General features: G+C 36.1%; 1 protein-coding gene across 5 annotated transcripts in view; it reads left to right on the top strand.

Annotated features, from left to right (window-relative positions):
- Window positions 1-18,886, top strand: part of SOX5 (SRY-box transcription factor 5) — a 1,095,444-nt gene that overhangs the window by 368,024 nt on the left and 708,534 nt on the right. For all 5 annotated transcript variants that reach the window (XM_066264766.1, XM_066264755.1, XM_066264754.1 and 2 more), the window contains one exon: window positions 16,616-16,682. The gene's annotated coding sequence lies outside the window, so the exon portion shown is untranslated. The remainder of the gene's footprint in view (window positions 1-16,615; window positions 16,683-18,886) is intronic.

Below are 18,886 nucleotides of genomic sequence, written 5' to 3'. Positions count from 1 at the left end.
TAAACTAATTACGTAGGCTCGATGAACCATTCATTTATAGCAGTTTTTAAGTGAACCACTAATTGTCAGAGTGCCATACAAAAGGGGGGCACGGGTGAGAGGCCCTAAGTGAGCTGGTGTGTTCCTCCACAGACCAGCCACCAGTGCGGCACTCACACTGGCGCTGGGCAGAGTCCTGCAGAAGCGAGAGATCAGCATGGAAATGAAGGGGAAATATTCAGAATGCTTCAATGGTGTGTGTGTGTGTGTGTGTGTGTGTGTATGGTGTGGGAGAGAGAGAGAGAGAGAGAGAGAATGAGAATATTTCTGCAAAGAAAGGAAAATGCCAGTACTATATAGCTTTATGCAGCCAGCTTGCAGGGCTGAGTTGGCATTTGGTAACTTGGTAGCGGCTGCCAGTGTGTGTGGTGGGAGAACAGGGAATAGACAACAAGAAAAACACATAGAGCTTCAAAAAAGATGTAAAATGATTCACTTCATGCCATATGGACAAAAATGTTGTCACAAAAATAAGGCCAAAAAATAGTGCCAGGTTAGACTTTTAGTTCAAAAATATATGTATAATCATCCCCATGAACATGAATTTTAATTAGTATTTTGATAGAGAGAAACCAGATATTTTTTTAACCTGCTCTGTTCTTGTTTTCTGTTCCTCTCCCAGTTTTAGCCTCCATTAAACATTGATATACTGTATGTTTTGTGTCTGTATGAGGAAAATGCCTTGTCCCTGGATTGGTGGGAATGCAAACATCTTGGTTTTCTGCAGCATAAAAAATATCTTCCCAGTTCAGCCTGCAAGCAGAAGCAGACCACTGGGAAATCCAGAGTTCTCCTGAGTCCCCGGCACACCAAGAAGGAAGGGGGCCGTATGCCTTTTTCCTTTGTTAGTGGTGGCATGTGTACCTGTTTGGTCCCCTAGATCTACAGATATACTCTTCACAGCTGTCCACATATCATCTCTCTGGGATGCCCTTTAAAACTGAAGCACATTTAGTATATATACATAAGACTCTGTGACAGGACAATTTCAGAAAAAATGTAATAAGATGTTGACTACAGAAACTTAAAAAAATTGGAATATGTAACTTTCTGATAAATAAACTTCAGTGCTCACAATTTTACTTAATGATTCCACTCTACCTACTTCTAAAAAGGATTTGAGATAACGCTACTCGTTAGAAGGTACTGTGCTCCATGATCTTCCCTTAGCAAAGCTCTTTCCCACCGTAAATGAGGTGCTTCAATGCATGGCCTGCATGTGATCATAAAATGATGATACAACAGAATGTTTATGCTAACAGTGTTTTGTTACTTAGGCAGCCACCCACACCCCATTTTTCTTCTCTAAAGTAACACAGGTGAATCAGGTATTTGAGTTAAAAATGATACAAGTAAATAAAAAACCTGGTATTAAAAATCAATCAAATCTCTAGCCTGACCTGGCAGTAACGCAGTGGATAGAGCATCAGACTGGGATGCACAGGATCCAGGTTTGAAAGCTCGAGGTCGCCAACTTCAGTGCCTGCTCATCTGGCTTGAGTGTGGACTCACTAGCTTTGGCACAGGGTCGCTGGATTGAGCGTGGGATCATAAGCATGACCCCATGGTTGCTGAACTAAAGCCCAAGGTCACCGGCTTGAGCAAGGGGTCATTTGCTCTACTGTAGCCCCTAGTCAAGGCACATATGAGAAAGCAATCAATGAACAACTAAGGTGCCTCAATGAAGAATTGATGCTTCTCATTTCTTTCTCTTGCTGTCTGTCCCTATCTGTCTATCTCTCTGTGACTCTCACTAAAAAAATAATTAAAAATCAATGAAATCTTAGTACAAAAGCATGAACCGATTTTATATTCTTTATTAGAATTCCTGAGCTTTCCTCAAAATGTTAGCTATCCTCCATTCTACTCCAAGGGCAAAGGTAAAATCAACAGTTATCTTAGGAAAGAAATTTTACCTCCCTTCTGGGTTTCCTCAGACTTTTCTTTATTGGCAAGCACTAACACAGCCATTCTTTTTTTCTTTCCTCTTACCTTTCTCCCCTGCGGAGCCTCTTGTCCATTCATCGAGAGCGGAATGCCTCATGGGTGCTTGTTGAGTAAAACCCCTTGGTCCAGGCAGTTTTTTCTGGGCTTGTTGTCTAACCTCCACTCTTCCTCAGAGCCATTAGTCATCATTGCTGTAACAGTTACAACAACAGAGAGGGATGTGTTGTTGAACATGCAGTGATCTCAAGCCACTAAGTGAGATCCATGTTCATCCATTTCACTGGGACTGTAGCAGAGGTGCTCTTGGCATTATGCTTGGCTGCTTCATTTTTGGAAGAGTGGAAAAAAGTTAATCATATCTACCTGTCTTCAGAACTCTAATTCAGGCTTGTATTGCCTGGAAACTATACCCAGGCTTTTGTGTCACATTTCTTTTGGATCAAGTAGATGCATTCATCCATTCATTCAATCCATCACTATTATCAAGCCCTTACTATGACTTCTAAATTTAAGGAATGTTGAAGGTTGCTCTTTACTAAGAAGATGTTGATACATAACAGAATATTTCCTGGCTGTAATGTTTTTAGGACTTGTAGTATAAGTTAGTTTAAGGTCTCAGAGCCCTGTGAAATAAAGAAAATTTTAGAAAAGTTCTAAAATATGTTTCTTTCTCTCATTGTCAACCAAGACTATTTCTTATTTACTTTATTCACAGAGATCTATATTCAAGAGTAAGAGTAATACTGAGCTCTGATGAATGCATCAAGGGTAATTTAAGGCCCTGGATGGTCTGCTCAGTTGGTTAAAATATCATCCTGAAATGCCAAGGTTACCGGTTTGATCCCTGGTCAGGGCACGTAAAGGAAGCAACCAATGAATGCACTACTAAGTGGAACAACAAACAAATGCATTTCTCTCTTTCTTTCTCTCTCCCCCTCCCTCCTCCCCTCCCTTTTCCTTCCTCTCTCTGTCTCTCTAAAAGCAATCAATTAAAAAAAAGAAGTAATTCCGGCTTAGCAGTATTAATCTTCTCTCATAGGAGAAATGGGGAGGAAACTGACACCAGCTCAAGTCAACTAAGGCAACTTTCTTACCCACCAGTGGTTTTCAGAGAATCATATGAGGATTTTAAAAAAATAATCATGTAGGTTTTTAATTGTACCATTATTTTCAGTTGTCAAATATTGAAAATAATATACATGTCCATCCACAAAAGACATGTTGAATAAATAGAATTATGCCCATACAGGGAAGTTTCATGAAGTTATAAAAAAAATAATGAGGAAGATCTATATGCACTAATATAGAGAATTTTCAGGATACATTGTTAGTTGAAATTAAAAAAAAACTTGAAAGAATAAAGATAGTATGTTACCTTTTGATTTAGAAGGAATGGCAAATAAAAATAAATACATATATGTGCTTATTTTTACAGAAAGAAATACAGGAAGGATAAACCAGAATTAATGAAAAACATTACATATAATATGTGGATGGGATTGAATAGAAGGGAGATGGATGGAAGTCTCTGAAGTTACCTTTATATATATATTTTTATTTTTGGAGCATGAAAATATCATATATATTCAAAATTAAAATGTAATCAGTAAGGATGGAAACATCTGTGATGTTAGATACTAACATGAATGGAAAGCAGAATGGTAACCATTGTCGATGGTACTTCGGATCAATATTTTAATAAGGAACCAAGAGGAAGTGAGGGGGAAACATTTAAGAAATTTTTACCTACTAAATTGTATATATTACTAAAACTTTCCTATTAAATTTAATCCTTAAATTTTAACTTTAAAACATCCTACAATTAAAAGGAAACTCTTCTCCTCTCGTGCAACCTTTTGACAAGAGAAGAGCATAAATGAAACTATCAATAGTTTTTTCTACTTTGGCAATAATTTGAGTCAATGATGTGATTTTATATCATGTGTTCTGGGAAGGAGGGGGACAGAATCAGTGCATATTCTTTTCCAATTTCCAAAGTCATTATAATTTTTAAAAACACACACATTATAGGAAGTTTTACTTGCTTCCTGAGCTGCATTTTTCCCTTTATTTTTTATTTACTACATAAACAATATCAATGATGTACCATTTTTTATTAATATGTAATTAGCTCCCTGAGAATGTAACATACTTTTGAGGTTAACCCTTTTGGAGGCAAGAATATAGTAGTTATTAAAATTATTTTAAGAAGATGAAATAGGATATAAAAAAGAAATATAGAGATAGGTTTGATAATTGTTCATTTATTCAACTAATGGGTTTTCTAGTGGCCCAAAATGTTAAAGAAAGTTTTAACTATAATTAAAACATTTCCCTAGTTCCTGCCCTACATGACTGATTCAGCATGTTCCTATAGCTCTTTAGAAAAACAAGGATATGAGGATGTGTATCACTTAAAAATTGATTTGTATTAGGCCTACTTTATTTTTTTATTATTAATTTTTAACATAGAAACCCTGACTTTGTGATGGTAGAGTACAGCTGTGGATTCCAGTTATCAGCTTTTGGTCCTGATGTTGCCATTCACCTGAGAGAGACAAAAGAACGGGGTAGGGAGTGAGACGTGTGTAACCACGAAGTTCATTTTCTTCATTTGTGTAGAATTCATGTCTAGTTTAACAGAAATTTATTGGCACTGTGTGTCTTGCACTTTAGCATTTCCTTTTACTCAGTGACCTTCTAATAAGCAAGATTGCATAGACTTTCACACAGTGCAAGGTGGTATGAGAATTTAACACACCAAGTAGATAGAAAGCGAGAAGATGATGAGAGTGAGGTACAGAGTGAGCACCCCATATGTTTCTAAGGAGAATGAAGGGAATTATATCACCTCTGTTAAGGTAAGGTTTCAGTTATGACATGAATCAATGAGCAAAATTTTAAAGAAAATTGTATCATTGCATGTATCAGTGCTTATCATCATGCAGTGACATAGAAAAAAAATAATGAAGTGGAAACATCAGATCTCTGTATCAAAAGCTGTGAAATATATGTCCTCCCAGCCAAAGAAGGCAAGATATGGGTTTTTTTTTTAATGTGGATATATAGAATAAATATGCGACTCTCCTGATAATGTTGGCTGATGAAACAAAATTCACCAACTGTAATTCTGGCACAGAGAGACACACATAGTGACTGCCTGCACATGCATACACACACACACACACACACACACACACACACACCCTCAGCATATCCTTAATCATGTGCTATCTTATTTACATTTCATTTGCTAGAGTAAATTCTATCATTTCAACTTTTAAAAATATATTTCAATATTACTTAGGGGGGAAATAGGCAATAATGTGATTGGCTTTCAAATAGCTTATTCAAATACTCTCAAGAGAAATTATATTTTAAAAAAAGCACACCCTGTTTTAGCTTCTGAAACATTCTAAATGGAGACTTAGCTCTAAGTAATCAAAATTGCTTTAGTTGTGCAGAATACCATTAAAAGCCTGTCCACTAATTGAGAGCAGTGGCACTACTGATGCAGCCTGGTGCCTTCATTAGATGATCACGCAGGCGCTGTTTGTCATCCCGGGTTCCTGAGCTCAATGGAACAGTACTGCTGGTGAAATGAACAGTGATTCACTAGAACACACTGTGTCCTTCCAGTGAAACAACAATGTGGGACCCATGGAGCATGTCTGCCACTGGTCCTTCCTGATGGTGTTCCTTCCACTTTAGCTCAAGCAACCACCTTTGCATAAACCTTGTAGCTTCTTTAGCTACCTGGTGATTGAAGGAACACCTTGACTGAAAAATTACGTTCAGTGTCCTTCCACTAATGTTTATTTAGAGAAAGAGGGTATCTAACAGTAATCCAGGTGAGTCTGAAAAGTGATACATGTTCTAAAGGGAGTATAGTATGTTTGTGTGCACAAGCATGTGCAGCGATTTCTTTTGGAATTCATACACCTCACCCATATTATTCGTAGGGGATATTAATAGAAAATGTTGATATAGAATTTTTGTAAACATGGTATAAATTCAAAAAGAATGAAAGTTTTCTGACTGTAGGAGTTTGATTATTCAACACATTTGGTGGGAAACGTCATGTTTATACAATGAGCATTGCTTTCTTATGAGCAGGCAGTTTGTCACTGGGGAAAATGTCACAGCAGTGAAGCAAGTGGATAATTCCTTCTAGCAACTCTAAACTGTATGCATCAATCAGTTCATTGTGAGAATTCAGATCATTTCTTTCGTTCATGGAAGAGCGACTCAAGTCTACCCAGAAAGGGTGTCTAAAATAATGTCTGGATGTAGAGTTTTCCCTGAAATCCCGAAATTGACCATGAATGCAGAAAAGGTTGTGTGTATTGACCAACTGACTCCGTGATGTTGGAAGTGCTGGTGCTTATTCAGTGGGAAGTACAAGGCAGTTGTGGCACCCACTGTTTTCCATGGCCTGAGCTTAATCTCACCGTAGGAAGTCTACTCTGAGCAATAAGGACCTGGGGGGACTTTAACAGATTTAAAAGCCTGCCTACCCACACACCATTAATGTTTGAAATTCACTATTATATTTAGTCTTTGGGGTATTTTAAGACATAACAAAACAAACAAAAATATCTTTTGATGACATAATCTAATTGCTTAAAATAACTAATAGAGCACTATTAGTTATTAGGAATCATTTATTCATTTATTTAATATTTATTTCTGTTAGTCTTATGCTTCCATAAAATACACTCTAATAAATTCATCAGTTCAGAACTAATGCCTGTTAACTCATTTAAAAAAATTTTTTAAATAAAATATACATTTTTACTTTTACCTAGTTTTTAACATGTTGACTAAATTCTTGCTTTCTTCACCAAATCTGCTTCATCCACATTTAGTCTTCATATTTTCAATGAATAGCAACTACATCCTTTTATTCATTCATTCCTGGGAATCATCTTTGACTTCTAGCTTTCACTTATACACACATCTAATTGGTTGGCAAATCCTTGTGTGTGTGTGTGTGTGTGTGTGTGTGTGTGTGTGTGTATTCTGAATTCAGTGCTGCCACTTTGGCTCAAGAAAACATAAAGTATAACCTGTAATATTAAAATTGACTCTACCCTATACCTACCCTCAGTCTATAATTAACATTAATTAACATACACATTTGTCTGAAAATGGGACATTGTGGCTGTCCAAGGTCTGAAAATTACTACTGTTTTTATGGATTGCGTTTAGAAGTGCTCAATGACCTGCCTTGGGCTTGATGCTCAGGACAAAGATGACTTGCCCTCCCAAAATGCCAATAGCAACCCTATTGAGAAATAAACACCTAGAAGTCACATTCTATGCCACTTCTACTTAAACCCTTGCTACTAATTTTTCTGAGGACAAAGCCCGTACACTATTTTCTTTTCAAGAAAAATAGTATACTTTTTCTTGCACTTTTAAAAGAAATTTTTATTGAATTTATTTGGGTGAATAAAATTTTATAGAATTCAGGTGTACAATTTTATGCTACATTATCTATATATTGTACTGTGTGTTCACCAACCCATGTCACGTCTCCTTCCATCACCATTTTCCCCCTTTAACTCTCTTACCTTCCCTCAGCCTCTGAAAGCCCGTATTCTAAACTGCTACAACAAAGGTCCTCCAGTGTCTCACACAATCCACCTTTACCCCTCCCTCACTTATCTGATTTGAGTTCCTATTACTCTCATATTCACTCATTGCAATCCAGTCACTCTGAAAATGCAATCATGCCAGCTTGCTATTCTCACTGTGTGAAAAGTTCTTTAGATCCAATATGCATATATCTAAGTCCCTCACCTCCTTTCTCAGATGTCCTCTTTCTCAGTTACCCTTCATAACATTATAGATTTTCCCCTCAGATTCATTTCACAAGCTGTTTGGTGTTCAAAATAGTTAATACCATCTAGCTTATTGTTATATTCTTGTCTTCCCTCACTCATCAGATTACAAACTCAATGAGAGATATTTGTTTGTTTTGTTTCCTCCTATTATCACGTGCTTAGAACAATATCTGGCATATCATAGGTGCTCAGTAAATAGTTTTTGAGTGAATAAAGTTAAACTCATTAGTCAATATTACATTAAGAAATGAGGATTCAACAGCTGAGTGGCTAGCAGATTTGTCAAGAGACCCATAGTAAAGAGAAGAAGTTGCACATGTCCTCATGTATTTATTTATTCATTCGTTTACTAAGTGTGTATCAAAACCCAGGCACTGTTCTAGATGCTAGAGGTAAAGCAATGAACAAACTAGGCAAGTTCATAAGACAAACTAGTTTAAACACTACACGGGAAATAAAAGGAAAAAAAGGAACAGTGAGAGATGGTGGGGGAAGGCCTCCAATTCTTGAGTTTCTCTCACTGTAACTTAACTAGCTCATTTCCTATTAGTAACAATTACTTCATAGGCTATATCATTTAATACCTGAAAAAAATGGACAACTGATACATAGGCAGGTGCGTTTTAAAGAGATCTACATGGTCAATTGGAAGGAAAATGTATTTTGAAGTCAGGCAGTCTTAGAATCAAATCCTAATTCTGCTACTTGTTGCCCATTTGTTGTGTTAAGAATGCAAACTTTACAGGGAGGTAGTGACCTATAGAGTGTTGGAGATAAGGTGTCTAATGCATAAAAAAGCACTTTTAATGCATAATTAAATAAGTAAATAAATGGTTTTTAAAAGGACTTTTGGCTACTACATATCATACAATTTTTATGAAAATTTAGTAACTTTTTTATTATTATGAAAGTTATTTAATTTATTGGAGAAATAAATAGAAAATGTAGATTGACCAAAGAAAGAAAGAAATTACTATATTTCTAAAAGTAACATTGTAACATCTTGGCATTTATCCTTCGAATAGTGTGTGTGTGTGTGTGTGTGTGTGTGTGTGTATGTATGTCATTGGTTATATAAACTACAGATCCTCTATCTATTAACTATAATTAATATTTTATAAGATTTATATTTGTAATAAAATCAGTTTGGGAACTTTTGGTCACTGGAGTCAGGGATGTTATTTGAATCAGGGCTGTGCTAACTACTAAGCCTCATTTTAAGCCTCATTTAAGTAGGGAGATGATCTGTAGTTCATTTAACCAATGTATTATGCTTAGCCATTTGGACTTATTTCTTTTCTATATTACAAATAATTTTAGATAAATATATTTGTGCACACACTTTTCTTGTTCTTAGAATTGTTTCCTCAGATATATTTTCTCAGAAATGAAATTACACTTAAGTATAAACATGTGTGAGATAGCTGGTATATGTGATCCAAAAATTTTTGAAAAAATTTAAACCACTTTCAACTTTCATTAGCCACATATGAATGGCCACACTTTACCATACACTTTTTTTGGCATGGAATGTTAATAATAATAATAACTTGTGGTAATTTGACCTAACCCTTAACTTGGTACTTCCGTATGTTATGGTACCCTACCACTTGTAGGTCCTGTGAAATGAGAATTTGCTCAGTATCCTTTAAAGAGTTATCAAAAACTCCACTGAGAAGGTTCAATAGTTGGGTGAATTGGAGGGAAGAGTATGCAGAGAATGACAACATACGCTAGTTGTCTCATGTGTAGGGTTTGAGATTGGGGCAGAGACAACAACTAAGAAAGGTATGATCACAGCTAAGCTTAGAGAAGCACAAGTGTATAGGAAGGGTAATAGCAATAGAAATGGAGAAGAAGGGACAGATATTATAGACATTTAAGGAAGGAGAAGAGCATGATGCAATGGCCAATTAGATGCAGAAGGTGAAGAAAAGGGGTTTCCCTCTAGGCTCAGCCTAAGGACTATTTATCCAAAAGTTCTAAATTAATGTAAATTGCCTATTAGTTTAACATTTTCTCAGTTTAGTTAAATTACAAAATCTGAATTAATGCAAACGCTTCCAGTTCACATGGTAGATGTGCTGAGAAGACTGCTGCTTTGTCTTCTAGCAGTCCTTACTACTCCATTCTTCTGGAAATAGAACCCCTCCACCCCTACACGCATACATGCCTTTTCCTTTGGGAGAGCTGCTTTTTTCATTCTCTACCTACCACAAAGGCACATTACATAGTACTGGCTAGTCACAGAACTTCATTCTTCTGGCCATTATGAGTGATATAAAAGGCCCTTAGTCTTATCAATATGCATACAAAAATCTTTCCTATGACATTTAACCTTCCCATTGAATGGTAATTTAAATTTGATTTAAATGCTTGCACATGTTCTTGCTATGGCATGAAAGATTATAATAAGAGTAATAAGATGATCTAACATTGAGCACTTACAGTGTTATTCAGTGGTACCCCATGGACCAGATGCTCTTACTCTTGACAGCAATTAATTCACTTAATTCTATTAATCACTTTATAAGGCATGAATTATTATCATTCCCACATAATGATGAGGAAATGGGAAGAACCAAGACATTAAGTAACTTTCTAGTGGTCACATATAAATGCTGGAGCTGGGAAAGCCAGAATTAATGGATTCTTCATAGAGGAAATGTAGCATTTTTATTCATTATCTTAAGAAACAATACCAACAGGTAAACATCTCTTTTATAAGGTTAAACATTACTTGCAATTCTTCAGAATTTGCTGGGAACAATCTAAGATTATTGATCTATCTTTTCCTACTTAATAAGTATTTAATTAGCTAATTTTTTTAAGTGAGAGGAGGGAAGATAGTGAGACAGACTCCTGCATGCACCCTGACTGGGATCCACCTGGCAACCTCCATCTGGGGTTGATGCTGCAATCAACCAAGCTATTTTTAGTGCCTGAGGCTGATACTCTCAGACCATCTGAGTTATCCTTAGCACCCAAGGCCAGTGCCTCGTGTGCCTTAAATGAGAATTAAATTTGAGACATCTGCATCCTGAGACAATGCTCTGTCCACTGAGCCAACTAGCCAGGGCTTAATTAGCTTATTAGTCAACTATATAAATGCTATGTCTGTTTGGTAACGATGATGCTGTGTTATGCATATCTGGCAGAGAACATTTCACCTCTCATTTCATTACTTGAAATTTCTACTTTATAATTTTTCATCTTATTTATTTAAACATATTATAACATCTGTTATATTGTTAGTTCCTAAAAGGCAGAATCTATATCTGATGAATCTTCTTAGCCTTTAAAGTAGGTCAAAGAGAAAGAGAGAGAGAGAGAGAGGGAGAGGAAGAGAGAGATTAACATTGATTATTGGGTTCTGTAAGCACATTAGTTCAATTAATCCTCACTTTAAGACAAGGAAACTGAAGTTCAGACAATTGTACCACCTATAACTTGAGGCCTGAACTCAAAATGAATTTTAGAAAGTCTTAAAAGCACTTATTTTTTTTATTTCTCCATTCAACTTTATTACATATACAATATCTTATAAGAAGTTCTCAGTGACTTTCTGTTGAGTAAATGGATAGATGAATGGGATACATGGGTGCCAATCAACAAATCCTCAATTTAAAGCAATGCGCATGCATGCGCACATTGGAGAAGAGATTTTTTTAAACTGCAACAGTAGAAAATATACTTGAGTAGTCAAACATGATTAAATAAACAAAGAGGTTAGACACTTTAGGTTGTATAACTGGAATTTATCAGGCTATATAATCATATAACTCTTATTGTCCAAAAATTCGGTAAATGTGATAGTCCCATGGGATAATGTTACCTATGAATATTTCATTAAATTAATTCATATTAAAATTAAAGGTTTAATACATAGAATTTGGAAATTTAAATTATATCACTGAAATTTGATTTTTTTTTTTTCCTTTTCATTTTTCTGAAGCTGGAAACAGGGAGAGACAGTCAGACAGACTCCCGCATGCGCCCGACCGGGATCCACCCGGCACGCCCACCATGGGGCGACGCTCTGCCCACCAGGGGGCGATGCTCTGCCCATCCTGGCGTCGCCATGTTGCGACCAGAGCCACTCTAGCGCCTGAGACAGAGGCCACAGAGCCATCCCCAGCGCCCGGGGCCATCTTTGCTCCAATGGAGCCTTGGCTGCGGGAGAGGAAGACAGAGACAGAGAGGAAAGCGCAGTGGAGGGGTGGAGAAGCAAATGGGCACTTCTCCTGTGTGCCCTGGCCGGGAATCAAACCCGGGTCCTCCGCACGCTAGGCCGACGCTCTACCGCTGAGCCAACCGGCCAAGGCTGAAATTTGATCTTTTTAAAGTATGTTTCCTCATGTCCATATCTTATTTGGCAGCTAAAATTTTCTTTCACAACTGTCATTCTTTTTTTTGTTTTTGTTTTTTTGTTTTTTTGTATTTTTCCGAAGCTGGAAACGGGGAGAGACAGACAGACTCCCGCATGTGTCCGACCGGGACCCACCCGGCACGCCCACCAGGGGCGGCGCTCTGCTGCGACCAGAGCCACTCTGGGGCAGAGGCCAAGGAGCCATCCCCAGCGCCCGGGCCATCTTTGCTCCAATGGAGCCTTGGCTGTGGGAGGGGAAGAGAGAGACAGAGAGGAAGGAGAGGGGGAGGGGTGGAGAAGCAGATGGGCGCTTCTCCTGTGTGCCCTGGCCGGGAATCAAACCCGGGACTCCTGCACACCCACTGACGCTCTACCACTGAGCCAACCGGCCAGGGCCAACAGTCATTCTTAAACAGAGAATTCTCAAATTACTAAAGCATCTATATAATTTCTCACTTTTAAAAATTGGATTCTAAACTAAACTATCACAAAATTTGGATTAAAATTAGTACACTATCAACCCTGTAAAGTGAGTCATACTTGAATTGTATTATATCATTCTTGCATCTGCTGAAAAACTAAATCTAAAGATTTCTGTCATTAGATTGTGGCATGACATTAATATTATCTATCAAGGAATAATCTATCAAAATATTAAATATCTTTCATATTATCTTAATATGATCATATTTTCTCAAGACAGATATGGATACTTTTCTTTTTAAAAATAGGAATATGATTGTGTTAATGTATCTTTGCTTTATACTATATATATATTTAAAAACAGCTTTATTGAGTTATATTTTATATACTATATAATTTATTCATTTACTGTGTGCAAGTCAATGTTTAGTAAATTCAAGTTGTTCAATATCATTTAAATCTAATTTTAGAACATTTTTGTCTGACAAAAAGAAACTTTCTACTCATTAACATTCACTCCCCAGAACTACAAGTTTCCCTCTCCCATCACTCTAGGTAACCATTAATTTGCTTAGGTCTCTATAGATTAACATATTCTGGGCATTTCATACTAATAAACTCATACAATATATAGTGTATTGTTACTAGCTTTCATTTGGTATAATGTCTTCAAGCTTTATCCATAATGTGATGTGTATTTCATTTCTTTTTTATGGCTGAATAATATTCCATTGTATAAATATAGCTAATTTTGTTAATCCATTCTTCAGTTGATGGGCCATTTAGGTTACTGCTATGTTTTGACTGTTATAAATAATGCTGCTATGAACATTAATGTAATTTTTCTATGGGCATATGCTTTATTTCTGTTGTATATGTACACAGGGGGAATTGCTGGGTCATATGATAATTCTATATGTAACCTTCCAAAGCACCTGCAGTACTTCACATTCCTATCAGAGATGCATGAATGCTTCAGTTTCCTGCACCCTCACCAGCACTTGTTATTATCTATTTTTTTTTTTAAATAGCCATCCTAATGGATATGAAGAGATATATCTTTATGCTTTGGGTTTTCTTTTCCCTAATCGCTAGTGTAGTTGAGCATCTTTCATGGGAGAATTGATCACTTCTCTGTTTCTCTGGCAAAATGTCTTTTTAGATTCTTTTACCTTTTTAAATTGACTCATTTGACTTTTTATTACAGAGTTATGAGAATTCCTTCTTGTTTTTTACAGAGACAGAGAGAGTCAGAGAGAGGGACAGACAGACAGAAACAGAGAGAGATGAGAAGCATCAATCATTAGTTTTTTGTTGTGACACCTTAGTTGTTCATTGATTGCTTTCTCATGTGTGCCTTGACCGCGGGCATTCAGCAGACTGAGTAACACCTTGCTTGAGCCAGCGACCTTGTGTCCAAGCTGATAAGCTTTGCTCAAACCAGATGAGCCCGTGCTCAAGCTGGCGAATCTCGGGGTCTCGAACCTGGGTCCTCTGCATCCCAGTCCGACACTTTATCCACTGCACTACCACCTGGTCAGGCTAAGAATTCTTTATATATTCTGGATACCAATCCTTTATAAGAAGTATGATTTCCAAATATTATCTCCTACTGTGTAGGTTGTCTTTTCAGTTTTTTGCTGGTGTACTTTGACATACAAAGGTTTTGTATTTTAATATTGTTTAATTTATCTATTTTTTCACATTTGTTATTTGTCTTACCTGCTGATGTTATATTATATCTGAGACACCACTGCCAAACTTGAAGTTCTGAGCATTTATGCTTGCTTCTAGTAGTTTTTCAGTTTTATCTCTTACATTCAGTTATATGATCCACTTCTGAATTAATTTTTTGTATGGTATTGAGGCAGGAGTTCAGTTTTAGTCTGTTGTATATAGACATTTAGTTGTCTCAGAGCCATTTGTTAAAAAGGCTATTATGTTCCAATACTGAGTCTCTGACATCAACTGGGTTTCTTCCCATCTGATACTACCTGGAGTTAGTGTCAGATCCCACAGGTTAAAGGGTAAGTTTTACCAGACTGATTTTTAGAAGCCAGCTGTGAGTGGGGTCTATCGGCACTGGCCACTTTGGCCTGGCTGAATTGGCAGTTTCTCAGACACTCCTTCAGATTCAGTCATTAGCTAGAAGGACTCAGCACTCAAAAATGCTATACTTATAATTACATCTTATAATGAAAGATTCACATGAACAGCCAGATGAAGAGGTATATAGGACAAGTTTAGAAAAGTCTGGAGCACAGGTGTTTCTTTCTTTGTAGATTTCGGACATGCCACTCTTTGGATACGTCACAGTGTTCACCAACCAGGAAGCTGTCTGACCTGCACAGTTTATAGACTTTTTATTGAGGTTCTCTTACATAGGTATCAATGATTAAATCATTGACCATGCAATTAATCTCTATCCCAGAGGTAGCAGGAATGAGGGGCAAGTGTTTTTCAGCATCTATTAAGATGATTATATGATTTTGTCCTTTATTTTATTAGTAAAGTATGTTACATTATTTGATATTTAGATATTAAACCAACTTTACACTCCTAGGATAAATCCCAATTGGTTTTGTTGTATAATTTCTTTTACTATTTTATACTTTAAAATAATTTAGGTACTTCAAAAATCACCCAAAATTATAGAGGCTTTTAAAAACTTGTTTAGTATAAGTTTAAAGCCTTATATAAACTAATAATCAAAAGCTACGCCAGTAACCTCAGTGTAGATCTCCCCTCAAATCCCACCACTAGTGCATTAGACCATTATCCCATAAGTGGAATTCCATTATCCTGAAAGTTGCATTTTAAAGTCTTGCTTAATATAGTGATGATATTTTCAGGTGGATGATACAGGCAACCCTACCATACAAGGACAGAAAATTTATATAACTTACATTTTCACAATTTTAATAATTATGTTGTAAATAAGATCACAGAAATTATTCATTAATATTTTAACATTTTAAAACCATAGAACTTCATCATTTGGAGAACCAAAGCTTAAAAAGTTGAGATAGTTGATGAACTTTCCCTTGTAAAAATTATTCGATAGTCATAAATAAATAATTAAATTATGACAGAATAGTTATATGCATTGAAAGTTTTTTTTTTTTTAATTTTTAGGCTTATGTCAAGGCTATGAAACCATTTACAGATCAGAAAAAATAAGCCTTCAGGAGGTTAGATAAATTTCCAAAGATTTTTAGCTCTTCTGTCATGGGACTAATGATTATATCCTGGTCTTTATGACAATGGAGTCTTTCTCAATATAGTGACTGAGTATAAATAGGGTGATTCTGTATTATTTTGCTGTTTTTGTTGTTGTTGTTGTTTTAAACCTAGAAATTATTCAGTGAGTTTGTAGACTTTATATTTTTATACAAGTTAGTATCCAACAAAGTAGCACTGTGCTTTCATAAGTGCTAGCCTATATTTAATAAATTCTAGTGCCCATTAGCACCTTTTCCATAAAGTACTGTAGCTGTAAGTACTGTTGTATTAGAGGTACACTTTAAGTTAATTATCATAGACTATAAAGATGGTTTCTCTTAATAAAAATATGCCCAGGGCTACATACACACACATGTGCTTGAATGATTGAACTAATAATATAAAGATTTTTAAAAAGTGTTTTAATTGATACAGCTCTAAAAATAACTGGCTCATATTTTTACATTTAAACTGCCATTGTATCTTGACTGTCATTAATAAAATATTATTTATGAATTGTTCATATTCATTCATCAACCATTAACTGGCACAGTCCTATGATCTGACATTGTTGTGTGACTATGAATCTGGTCTTTTAAAAATTATTACAATGAAAACTACTTAATACTACATCCATGGTTTTGTTATAGGAATCTTGTTTAACTCCTTTATGATGTTTAATTTTTTTCACCTGGGTATTTTAGAATTACTTTGATTTCTTGCTAAATAGTTTTCTTCCCTTTTTTTTCTTTCTTTTTCTTTTTAGCATTGCAAGCTGTAGATAATATCAAGGACATTGGGAGTGGGAGAGATTGGACTGGAAGACTCAGCAGGTCAGGCTATTTGCATTATTATTTACTGATCTTTCTTTATTATCAGTTCTTGAGCTCTCAAGTCTCTTGACACTTGTTACGTTTTTATATATGCTTACTTGGTATGTTCTCAGTTTTGCAAATCATGACTAACACTTTTATGTAAAATATCCAGATTTTGGGTATCCTCTTTTTAGGATTTGAAGATGACAAAATAAAGACATTTTCAACATTAGAAGAAAATTTCTAAAATTTCTAACCTATTAAGATATATAGATAGATATCCTGATTTAAATTATTCTGTTATTATAACTGTTTTGAAGTAAAGGTTTCTTGATCACTTTTCCAGAATCGAGACCATAAAGCATATAAAATGTGATTAATTATGCAATTGTAATAGGAGATCTCTTGGCTCATAGTGAAAATCAACTTGCCTCCCTTCTCTGCTATAGTCTCAGAACATAGGTCCACCTCTAAAAGCTTTTGGCACTCCTCAGAATCAATCTGTTTGCTATCATTAATTTTAAGTACTGAATGTTGACTACCATGTGTAAAATGAAGGTTAATTAAAACAGACAATTTCTATGTAAATAGTAAGATATCAACATTCAAAGTGTCTACTGTGAGCATTTGTCTGCCATTGTTGAAGGTGTAGTGTTGGTCACACTGCTCAGTGAGCTGGAACCATGCTGGAATTTGCAGTCTCATAGTCCTGGGTGTCACCATGAGTGACTGATGGTTTTGTGTTCATCTCCAGCTTCAGAAAGGCCTCCCCCTTGTTTTAAACAGTGTTTACAACTCTCACCACTATTGCTTAGTTATTAATAGAATCTTGAGCATCCTTTCCCTCTCCGTTACCCTTCCGTTGTTACCACTTCCACAGCTCCCCTGGAGTTTGACCGAGTCCCTTCATATCCAGGTCTCCTATTGAGCGACTGCCAGGGGATCTTCAGTTTTCACCACAGGAAAAGATAAATGACTTTGTTCTTTAATCTGATAATATCTCTTAAAGTAAAGTGGCTTATTCAGAGAGGAGCTAAGCTTCAAGTTCTCCCTGGATGCTTTAGGGATTTAGTGATTTCCCAGTATTGGCATTAGGGACCACACAGATTATTACTGTTAGGTATCTTGAGAGAACACTGCCCTCCATCTTACAAGAAAATAATTTCAATTTGATCCTGATACAATGAAAATGCTAACGTCTCTGCTTTCAGCTAAATATGGAGAGTCCTGAGAAAAAGCTATATTTAGGACAATATGCCTAAGTAGTTGGGTTTGTAAGTATGTCTGCACGAATTCTTGCAGTACTGAGAACCACTTTTAGGTGATACTTTTATAGAGTTTTCTGGTAGTAAATATTCCCAAATTTTTAGTTTACAAATTTTCTTGAACTAAACATTAAAAAGAAGTAAACTGAAGACCAAAGTGGTGGTCTTTCTCAGTATCTAGTTGTTAGTAGAAACTTTGACATTCAGTTGGTCTGGGTCTTGTTTGGAGTGTGTGTTGAAAGCAAAATCAAGAAGGAAGAGACGAGGTACCCCAGGTACCCCTAGCCTTGACAGATAGAAAGAATTCAATCCAATCCACTTATTCTACAAACCTAAGGTGCCGCCCAGCGTTATATGAAATACTACTAACAGAGGTGACATGTTTCTTGACATGATGCAGGCTGACTGTTTCATGTTGTCCTGCCTTCTCGCATATGGAATACAAATAATTATGCATAGAATTGCAGAATTTGGTGTATTGTGTACACACATCAAAAATGCCATCATCATTTGCCATCTTTACCAAATTATAGTTGGGTAAAGAATACAATTGATACTGATACTTTGGATTTTTTTACTATTGTTTCTCCAAAAAAGTTTCCTGTTCAGCTAGATAGAATGAAAGAATGATCATCCATCCATCCATCCATTTATTTATCTATCCATCCATCCATTCCATTCAAAATACAGAGGTTCTTACAATCCTGGAGCTTTTATTCCAGTAGAGGAAAACATAAATTGAAATGTGGCTGTACATATATATGGAGATCAGTACTAAAAAGAAAATAAAATGCAGTAAATAGAGAATGGTGGGAGACTGTATCAGATACTGTGTCTAAGAAAGGTCCTTCTGATAAGGAAAGAGAAAACAGAGCACAGACTTGAATGGAGTGAGAGTGGAAACCATTTAGATATATGGGTGAAGAGAGTTACATTCAGCGGCCAGAACAAGGCCAC

This window comes from Saccopteryx bilineata, chromosome 1, assembly GCF_036850765.1.
Source record: "Saccopteryx bilineata isolate mSacBil1 chromosome 1, mSacBil1_pri_phased_curated, whole genome shotgun sequence".
Taxonomy (NCBI): Eukaryota; Metazoa; Chordata; class Mammalia; order Chiroptera; family Emballonuridae; genus Saccopteryx; species Saccopteryx bilineata.
Note: the sequence above shows the minus strand (reverse complement) of the source record. Positions and strands in the feature narration are given on the sequence as shown.